This window comes from Cupressus sempervirens, chromosome 5 (genome assembly GCF_028749045.1).
Source record: "Cupressus sempervirens isolate cs-2001-9-10 chromosome 5, ASM2874904v1, whole genome shotgun sequence".
Classification (NCBI taxonomy): domain Eukaryota; kingdom Viridiplantae; phylum Streptophyta; class Pinopsida; order Cupressales; family Cupressaceae; genus Cupressus; species Cupressus sempervirens.
Genome location: NC_143122.1, coordinates 757,242,350 through 757,254,144, shown reverse-complemented (window position 1 = coordinate 757,254,144; position 11,795 = coordinate 757,242,350).

Genomic DNA, 11,795 nt, shown 5'->3' with positions numbered 1-11,795 from the left:
AAAACCTTAGAGTTGATCCCAGATCAACTTTTCAAGAGAGGAGTTTGAAAGGATTCCTGCCATTAAGAATCATGGAAAATGATAGCTCAACACCTCTTTAAGTATAAAATATTTTGTAACAACCTCTTCAAAACTTAAATAAACCTTCCAAGTCAGCCTAATAATCATTTTTCCTAAAAGTTTCTTCCATTATTGACTTTTATGTAAACTTTGCATTGCTCAACCTTTACTATTTCTAAAGCTCGGCCTTTGTTAACCTTCTAAAGCTCAATATATATTGTGCTTAGAACATACTATATCACTCAGTACTTATATACTTAGAATTTTTCTCAGTCGCTGATAACTTACTTGTTCCATGATGAACTCAATACATATAGAAAATTACTCTATGACAATACCCTTACTTGACTTATATAGAATAGTTTGGTACATATTATCTTATGCACATGGCTTGACCTATGTAGAGTATCTTGGTCACAATAATGATCATCTGACTCTACCTTGTAAATGACTAAGTGGTTGACACTAATAGACAACACTAGTTAGAGATACTGTTAGAAAGGATTAATCTTTCCTTGGATATATTTTAATTGGGATATTCCAAGGGTCCCTACATGTAGTTTGTCCACTTGTACACATGTGGAGGACATGTCATTGTTTGTCCTTTATTCCACATGTAAGGACAACTCTTGTTTATTTCTTTATTTAGTTTATCCTCCTTAAGAGGATTGTGACACTTTGCACACACCTATTATGAATGTGGCATTCATAGAAATGGGAGTTACAAATGCAACTCCTCTCTCATCTCTATATAAGAGATGCTCCTCCTTCTTTCTTCACAACTACACACCACTCTAAGCACTTGATGTTATTGTATTGAGCTATCTTTGCTCCAACACTCTCTCTCTCTTTTCTTTAGGCATTTGCCTTCATTCATAATAACTCACAAGGGGTTTTCTTTGCTTTCCCCTTATAAATCCTTGTCTCCATTGTTGAACCATCTTGGTGTATGCTCTTGGAGTTGCTTATCTTATGGTAACATTGTTTCACACTTAACTTACTTGGATTGTTTCTCGTTCCTTGCTCAACATTATTCATTTCTTACATGGTATCAGAGCTTGGTTATCTAATCCTTGTTTTAAGTTTTGTGGTGAAGGTTGCCATTCATTGGAGCACACCTTATTTGGAGACGTTATTGAGAGAAGAAGATTGTGTTGTGATCTTAGCTTGTTTTAACTAATCTTGTGCATGCAAGCTTCATTTTTTTACTAACCCTCTTTGGACGGCTTGCCGCTAAAGGTTTTTCTTGCAAAGCTTCATATTTTTTACTAACCCTCTTTGGAAGGCTTGCCGCCAAAGGGTTTTCTTGTAAAGCTTCATATTTTTCACTAACCCTCTTTGGAAGGCTTGCCGCCAAAGGGTTTTCTTAGTAAATTTTATTTTTTTTGGTTTGTTTTGGACGGCATGCCGCCAAAACAAAACATATTACAATAGTAAAGCTTTCTATCTCTTTTTTTTTTCTCTTTTACTTTATTTATCAAAAAAAAAAAAAAATTTAAGAAAAAAATAATATATTTTACTACTTTGTGTTTTTTTTAAAAAAAAAAACAAAAAACATAGTGCAAAGTTTTTATATATATAAAATCAAATAAAAAAAATTCTTTTATTTTTTATAGGGCGGCTGCGCCACCCGCGCGCCACCCCGTGCCTCAGCGAATCAACCACCGCCAAAGGCACTGCTAAAAATCTCTGCATTTTGCCCCGAAGCATTTCGGCCACCATCCCTGCACCGCCGGTCCTGATTCGTGCCGCCGCGCAAACCCCGCCGTTGCACATTCGCGCCGCCGTGCAAACATTGGCGCCGCCGCGCAAACAGCCATTTTTTTCAAAACTTCCGTCGCCACCGGTGCAGCTCGGCACCTCCGCAACCCGTGCCGCGCGCAACCGCCACTCTGTGGTTTTAAAAACCCCCCACAACCGCTTCCTCCGCTCCCACCACGCGGCGACCATCGACTTTGGCCGCTTCCACCACGTGGCAACCACCGCCCGCGGATCGCCGCTCCCACCACGCGGCGACCACCGACCGCGGCTCTTCTTTCGCCACGCGGCAGCCACCGCCCGCTCCCCTCCATTTTCCAATTTAAAAACAAAACATTTCCCCCTCTTTCTTTTCCAATTTTTAACTAATATTAATCCAACTTTAATTGTTTAAATTACTTTTTAATTTTCTCTATCACCATTAGTTAAAATTAAAAAAAATCAAATATTCTTAAAAAAATAATAAAAATAACATAAAATAATAAAATATAAAATAAATAAATTAAAAAAAACAATTTTGTTCAATTCATAAAAATTTTAATTTTTTTTCTCCAAATCATTTGATTCTAAAATTAAGGGCATTTTTTTTTTTTTTTTTCAAAAAGAAAAAAAGCGAAGAATTTTTTTTTTCCTAATCATGTCAACATTAATTCCAGAAATCAAACTTAATTATTCAAATTATCATTCTTGGAAAACTCATATCTCATTTATTTTTCGTTTTAAACATCTCTTTGAAATAGCCACTGACCCTTCTCTTGAGCTCGGTTCAGCGGCTACTCAAGATGAGAAAGATACTTGGAAAGCTAAAAACGAAGAAGCTTTAGGGTTAATTGGTATTTCTATTATTCCAAATTTATATGTCTTAATTGCTCACTGTTCTAAAGCTCATGATGCACGGTCCATCTTGAAAACCAAGTATGACAGTGGCGATGAATATCGCAAAATACAATTGCAAGATCAACTCGAAGATCTCAGGTATGCAGATTTTAAAGGTATGGATGAATTCCTCTTAAAATTTGATTCTCTTAAAAGTCAAATTATGGCTTTAGGTGTTCAATTAGAGGACATTCGTTTAATCCATCTTATTCTTAAAAAATGTCTTCCAAGACAGTTTCAACAGTTTATAACCAATATTCATGCTCAGCTTGCTATTCCTACTTTATCTTCTCAGTTAACTTATGTTATTTTTCAAACTTTATTGAGACAGGAAGAAGCTAAGCTAATTCAGTTTGGTACTCTCAAATCATGATGTGAATATCAGGATTTAACTGTGTGATTTTTGAGTCAAACTCGATGACCCATGTTTCATGAGTAGTGATTCAACATGAATCCATCTCTCATGAGAATAAATGGAACACTTAGCACTCATTGGATCTAGGTGATGCTCACAGGGGTGAAGCACCGGGACTTCCCGGGAGGTCACCCATCCCAGTACTACTCCAGCCTGAGCGCGCTTAACTACGGAGTTTCCTCCACAGTTAAACCCAAAGCTTGCAACCCCATTTGCAACTCTCAAATCAACTGAACATGCATTTGTCTCTAGAAATTCAACTAATAATTTTCGTTCCAATAATCATAATTACAAGCAATCTAATTCAAATAACACCAACAATAAATTTCATCCCGAATATAATAATAACCATCATCCTAATCATACTCGTAATACTAATAATCAAAGGAACCATTCCAATTCCAAACCTCATTGTTCTTATTGTGGCAAAGATGGTCACCTTGTCAATAACTGCTTTAAAAAACAAAATGATAAAAAACCTACGAATCATAGTACCAATCATCAAACCTCAAACCATAGAAAAGGTCATTCAACTAGTTCTAATCCTCGTCATGCTTTTACTTGTAGCCTTAATCTTTATAAACCTTTAGAGTGGATTGTTGATAGTGGTGCATCCCAACATGTCACCTCTCATAAAGAAATTTTTGATTCCTTACAACCTGATATTGCTAACATTCCTATTCAGTTAGCTAATAATCAGACTTGTAAAGTTGAAGGACTAGGTGATGTTACTATTCCTAATGGTAAATTGCATGATGTTTTATATGTACCTGACTTGAAAACTAATCTAATTTCTGTTTCACAGCTATGTCAGAACTATAAAGTTGAATTCTACAAAGATACATGTTATATTATAGATCCTCCAACTCTTAAAGTAATTGCTTATGCTAAAATGGATAACGACAATTTGTTTAAATTCCATGAATTTGCTAGTTCACGATATTCTTTACATACTTCTATTGATTTCAATATATGGCATGAAAGACTTGGTCATTTAAATTTTGATTATATTACTTTCATGCAAAAGCATAATATGGTTGATGGCTTGCCTAACATTATTCCTTCCAAGATTACCTGTACAGGTTGTCTGAGTGGTAAGATGCATAGGGAGCCCTTTCCAAGTGGAAAATCATGGCGAGCAACTCATAAGTTGCATCTTGTCCATAGTGATCTTTTGGGTCCCATGGAGAATACCTCCATCCAAGGTTCTCGGTATGCACTTACCTTTGTTGATGATTTTTCTAGACGAACTTGGATCTATTTTTTGCATAGCAAGGATCAAGTTCTTGATATATTTATTGAATTTCAGTTATATGTTGAAAGGCAATCTGGGTATAAACTTAAAATTCTTAGAACTGATAATGGGAAGGAATATGTGAATAATGCTTTTCATTCTTATTTGAAATCATGTGGAATTAAGCACGAGCTTACTATTCCTTATACACCACAACAAAATGGTGTAGCGGAAAGAAAGCATCGGACCATTGTTGAAATCGCTCGAAGCATGTTGCATGCTAAGAATTTGCATTATAAATTTTTGGCTGAAGCCATGTTTTGTGCAACTTATATTCTTAATCGGACTCCTACCAAAGCTCTCAAAGCTATCACTCTAGAAGAGGCTTGGTCTGGTAGGAAACCAAATTTACATCATTTACGAATATTTGGTTCTACTGCTTATGCCCATATGCCTAAACAGAAAAGGCATAAATTAGATGCTAAGTCATCTCCTTATATGTTTGTTGGCTATGATGAACACACTAAGGGTTATCGTGTTTATGATTCCACTACTAACAAAGTTCAAGTTGCTAGAGATGTTTGTATTGCAGAAACTGGAGTTCATGATTGCTCTACTACAATGGATGAAGAATTCAGTGGCACTAAAATTGTGCTAGTGGAGGACCAACCTCCTTCTCTTAACCCTACTCTTTCTCTTAATCAAGTACCACCGGTTATTTCTACTCCTACATCTCATGATACTCAAATAGATACTAATGATACTTTTCTTACTCATGATTCTTCCTCTAGTGATAATTCCATTACAACTAAACATAAACCTAAATGGGCTCAAAATCTCATCAATGAAGCTGATGATTATATTTCTAAATCTGGTGGAATTAAACATAGAAGGATTAATTATTGTAATTATGCTTTGATGACTACTATTATGAATTCTAATGATCCAAAGTCTTTTGATCAAGCTAACTCTCAACCTCATTGGCAGAAAGCCATGCAAGAGGAATATGATTCGTTACTTGCTAATCACACTTGGGACTTAGTCACATTACCTCCTGGCAAAAACCTAGTTTCATGTAAATGGTTATATAAAACAAAATTGAATACCAATAATGAAATTAGTAAATTTAAAGCTAGACTAGTTGCTAGAGGCTTTTCCCAAATTGAAGGCTTAGACTATAATGAAACCTTTGCACCTGTTGCTAAAATGCCTACTATCAAATTAGTTCTTGCTTTAGCATCTAAACTGAATTGGCCCATTCATCAAATGGATGTTAAAAGTGCCTTCTTAAATGGTGAGTTACATGAAGAAATCTATATGGCTCAACCTCCTGGATTTGTTAAGAAAGGTAGTGAAAATCTAGTTTGCAAATTGAACAAATCTATTTATGGTCTTAAACAATCACCTAGAGAATGGTATTCTCAAATTAATTCTTTCTTCATTTCTCAAGGTTTTACTAGAAGCAAAAATGATCCTAATTTGTTCATTAAACATACTACCGATGATATTATCATTGTTATTGTTTATGTAGATGATTTAATTCTCACTTCTAGTTTCGACATTTTGATTTCTGATATTAAATTCCAACTTAAACAAAAATTTCAAATGACCGACTTAGGTATCTTACATTACTTGTTAGGTATGCAAATTTTTCAAACTCCTAATGGTATCTTTGTTTCTCAAAGCAAGTATGCTTATGATCTTTTAGAAATATTTAAGATGAATGACTCTAACCATGTTTCAATTCCATGTGAATTAGGAACTAAATTAATGAATGATATGAATACTCCTTTTGTTGATGAAACTCTGTATAGACAATTAGTAGGAAGTTTAAATTATTTAACTCTTACTAGACCTGATATTGCTTATAGTGTTGGTTTAGTGTCTCGTTTTATGTCTAAACCTCAACAAACTCATTTTAAAGTTGCTAAATGCATCTTAAGGTATATTAAAGGAACTATTAATATAGGCTTATTTTATGATCCCAACTCTGAATTCATTTTACATGGCTATACTGATTTCGATCTAGGTGGAGATCCCAATGATGGGAAATCCACTTGTGGTTATTTTTTCTTTGTTGGTTCAAGTCTAATCTCTTGGAAAAGCAAAAAGGAACACTCTATTTCCCTATGCTCAATGGAAGCTGAATACAAAGGTTGTACCAATGCAGCTAAGGAAGCTTTGTGGATTCGAAGAATTCTTGATGATTTTGGTCTACCTCAACAATCACCTACACCTATACATTGTGACAATCAAAGTGCTATTGCCTTGGCAAAGAATCCAGTGTATCATGCCCGCACCAAACATATTTCACTTCAACATCACTTCATTCGAGAACAAGTTGAAGACAATCAAATTATTCTTCTTTATTGTAAAGGAGAAGATCAAGTGGCTGATATCTTAACCAAACCACTTTCTAAAGAGAGATTTCAGTTCCATTGTAAAAATTTGGGTTTACAACCCGTTGAAGTAAACTCCCCAAGTAAAGATTAAGGGGGGGTGTTAGAAAGGATTAATCTTTCCTTGGATATATTTTAATTGGGATATTCCAAGGGTCCCTACATGTAGTTTGTCCACTTGTACACATGTGGAGGACATGTCATTGTTTGTCCTTTATTCCACATGTAAGGACAACTCTTGTTTATTTCTTTATTTAGTTTATCCTCCTTAAGAGGATTGTGACACTTTACACACACCTATTATGAATGTGGCATTCATAGAAATGGGAGTTACAAATGCAACTCCTCTCTCATCTCTATATAAGAGATGCTCCTCCTTCTTTCTTCACAACTACACACCACTCTAAGCACTTGATGTTATTGTATTGAGCTATCTTTGCTCCAACACTCTCTCTCTTCTTTCTTTAGGCATTTGCCTTCATTCATAATAACTCACAAGGGGTTTTCTTTTCTTTCCCCTTATAAATCCTTGTCTCCATTGTTGAACCATCTTGGTGTATGCTCTTGGAGTTGCTTATCTTATGGTAACATTGTTTCACACTTAACTTACTTGGATTGTTTCTCGTTCCTTGCTCAACATTATTCATTTCTTATAGATACCAACAAATTGTTCATGTATTTATCTATATCAACAGGGAGAAACATTGAATGGGAAAAAGTGTGAAAATTGATGACCATCCATGAAAGAATGAGAGTTGTTCTTGTGAGTTAGAGTGTGAACAAGTGATTTTGATCCTAATAATGAGAAAGAATCTAGATAGAGTAGTGATCTTGAGAGTTTCAAATTTAATTGATGAAGAGGATTTGAAAAGAAGAGAACAACAATGACACAACTAGAGTTTGATTTGGTATTCTTGGAGCTTAGATGCTTTTTTATCTATGTTTCCATCAATTCCAAAGGGTGATATTGTTAGAATGAATGCTAATGATATTCCTTTGGGAAAGTATTCTACAGATTAAAGAGTGTGTACATATGTGACATGTTGGATTCATGACTATATTTTTCATTGATGTTCAGATAATATTGTTCATGTGAAGAGTAATATAATAACATACAAAGAACAAGGTCATATAAACTACCTATTAATGATTAGGTCAAGTGTAGTTAAGGATATGTTATACACTATGTTTTGATGAGATGGTTAAGTGCACATAGGTAGAGTAGAAGGCATTCAGAAGTTAAATTCAAGATTTACAAAATACATTACCCAAACAACATACCAGATAAGTGGTTTCTGATAATTGATTTGTATCTCTTAACTAGGATAGAATTTTGATACACACTACTAGACTATGATAGTAGATACATTGATGATGATGTTAGAAAGTGTACAAGATCTAATGTCATAGATGTGAGAAGTTGTGAAGACTATGAGTTAAAAGTGTTATATATTAATAAAATTATTGTAAATCTGAAAGAGGTCCTATTATAATTAATTGGAAAATACTCAAGGTCGACTTGAGGAATTATTTTGAGGATGTGGTATAAAGGAAGGTTATTTTCATTGTGGCAAAGAGAGTGATTGGTGTACAAAGTGTGAATTGTGAAAGTAATATGCAAAGTCAATAAACACGTGTAAGAAATCCAAGGATTATTTGGATGCAAGATTAGTGATTCGATATTGAGGTCAAAAGAGGATACTTCCACTAATAAGATAGAGGAGATGAAGCTATTCCATTTCTATTATTCTATAAAAAATAATATGGAGACCAATTGTTCAGTGAGTTTAGTGGTCTTGTCCTAAAGTTGTTTGAATAGTGGGTCCATCTACCTTGTACAAGGCTTAATAGGGTTGTCACAACTCCTAATAAGGTTAGAATCTCCCAAAATGGATTGAAAGTCTCCTAATAGGGTCCAATATGTATTGAATGTATTTCATTGGCTCCTAACAAAGTCCATCCTCCAACAAGGAACTTTTATATTAGTATATCATTTTGTCGCCACCATCTCCACCAAGGTTTTCTCTCTAATCAAGGGTTTCCTTATTTAACATATTTTGTGTTATGGTATATTTATATCTTCTTATGGTTTCTAATTGTATTTTTCACGTGCTTAAGGATTAATAAGCTTGATTTTTTTAAAATATTTTGATAACTATTCCCCCCCTCTTCTTAGTTATCTCGGTGGACTTTACTTTCTAACAATTATATTACTAGTTATTTGTTTAATTTTGTTTGTTTGAAGGTTAATACTTTTTAGGACTGCTAATTGTGAAATTTTGAGAAAAAATGAATGATATTAAGGAAGGAAACAAAAAGTGAAAATGTCTTGGAGTTTGACTATTAAGAAGCACTTTGTGAGTCATAGGATAGAACATGGTGAAGATATCAATAGTTAATTTAAAATATTTTATTTTAATGAAAATAAGGGAAAAGGAGGAAATATAACTAATTAAGACTTTAGAATATTTGGATGACATTAGATGGTTGGCTTAGTGATAAGGTTTGATAAATTGAAAAATTGTATGATGCACAAATATTTACCAATGAGCATATTTTTTGATAATTTGATTATGTTTGAGATAATAAATTTTGATGGTGATAAGTGAAAATATAAAATGACTTTTAAAGTGTAAAAGTAGAAGAATAAATTAATGATGACAAGGATAAAGAAAAGATTAAACCTAATTTTTCAAGAAGATCAAGGGAGAGTACTAGAGATTATAAAGGTATGTAACTTTCAAAATACTTTAGATGTGTTATGGTTGGTCATTTTTCTACTAGATGCATAAGGAAATATCCTAGATAGAAGCTTAATAGATTCAATCAAAAGGATTTTCAAAAGAGTTATTATTCTAGTATTTTATATAATCTACCTGGTGGTGAATATTATCTATTTTATGGTAAAGAAGAGTAGGAAGATCTTAAAACTTAGATTTATATTTGTAATATTTTTGTTAAATAGGAATATAGAGAATAATTTATATGTTAGTATTAAAAAGAATTAATGACTTTATATGTTGGTAGTAATAAAACTTGTTACACTTGGGAAATATGATGGTGGTCATGTTATATGTGGGGATTATAGGGTAGCTCAAATTTTTTGAAGAAGCTCAATTACTATTGATGGAGAGAATTACAATCATAATTTTTACTTTGGAAAGGGATTAAATTTTTATCTAGTTAGTGTTGGATAGATGTGTAAGAATGTGTATGGTCTAAGTTACAAGAATGAATGTTATGAAAATAAGAGGAGATATAATGAGTTGATTGAAATTGATGAGAGGAAAGGAAAGAACATGTATCAATTAGAAGGATCTATCCAAAGATGCTTGATATAAAAAAATTGATGATAGTTGGATTTAGCATAGAGGGATAGATCATTTTAAATTTGGCAACTTAGTGACAATGAGTTCTTCATAAGTTGTTCAAGGTTTTTTGAGACTATGCAAATGAGACTACTATTTTCAATTGAATTTAAGAATGAAATAGTGGAGAGAAGTATCCAAAGAAAATTATCATTTCTATATGAGTTTAATTTATCTTGTGCAAATCTTCCACAAGAAGAAGAGCTTTTCTTGGTGGGAGGAATTTTAGGTTGTTAACTAATAATTGTTCTATATTCACCTGCATTACTTTAAGAGGAAAAATATAAGGAATTAGAAAATTTTAGTATTTTAAAGATAAATTATAAAATGACTGTTGATAAAGGATTAAATGAAAGAAATCTAATATAATTGGCGAGATTACTTTTGGTAAATTTGAAAGGTATTCCACCAATAGTTATCTACAATTAGAGTACACCACAAGAATGGTGTTTTAGATAGGTTGATTAAAATAATCAAAGAATCAACAAGAATAATGTCAAAGGAGGCTAATATATACAAGATTATAGGAAATGAAGTTGTGCACACTCATGTGTATACCTTAACTATAGTTTTTTACTAAAACATATATTCCAAAATATCTATTAACTTTTTCATTGAAGAGAAATTACTATAAAATATTTAAAGAAATTTGGAAGAAAAATATATATTCAAGTGGAAGAGGAAAATATGATAAATTTTGACAAGAGATACATTGAAGGAATATTTCTATGGTACTCCTTAAGAATTCGGAGATGTCGGTATTGCAACTAAAGGCTAAACAAGGCTTAGGAGAGTGTGAATGAGAGATAATGAAGACTTTTAGACAAAATCTGAGAAGTTTCTTTATTATAAGTTGTATGTAGAAAGAAAGAACAAAGAGAGAATGAATAAGAATAATAATAATAAAGGACTATTTATACTATAAAAAAACCAAGTTATGTAGAGAGACACCATTTTAGGACAAGAGGTAAGACAAAAACACAAGCTTTTTAATATTTTTTTGAAAATTTCAACAAAAAAAATGTGATGATCAAAGTTGGACAGGTTGATTAAAATACAAAACAAATAAGATTAATAATATTATAACATTTAAACATGTTTACATAACAAAAGGGAATAATACAAGTTGAACTAAATGGCTTTTCTTTAATGAGTTGGATGGGAATGGAAAAGTGGTAAGAAACAAAAGGTACACATGTATTCAAAGAATAGATTTGTATTGAGGAAATCGATATCGATGAGACTTATGAACTTGTTGCATGTATTTAAGTTTTTGGAATTATTTTATTTTATTTTTAATTTATAAAAAGTTTAAATTCTATCAAATTGATGTTAAATAATCATTTTTAGATGATGAGTTGAAGGAAGAGTTTTACATTAAACAATAAGAAGGTTTCAAATTAGGGGCCTATCTAGATGCATTTTATAGATTGATGAAGGTAGTTTATGGATTAAAGAAAGAGACTATGAAATTAAAAAAATCAAGAAAAATGTTTGGTCAAACAAGAAATCAAGAAAGTTCGAGTTGACAAAAAACTATTATTGAAATGTTATATGAATAGAATTATTATTTTTATTTTCTATATTGATGATGTAATCATGAGATGCAAAGATGATATGTGCAAGAATTTTTGTCATGATATATAAAACTATTTGAGATATCTATATTTAGAGATTTTAGCTTC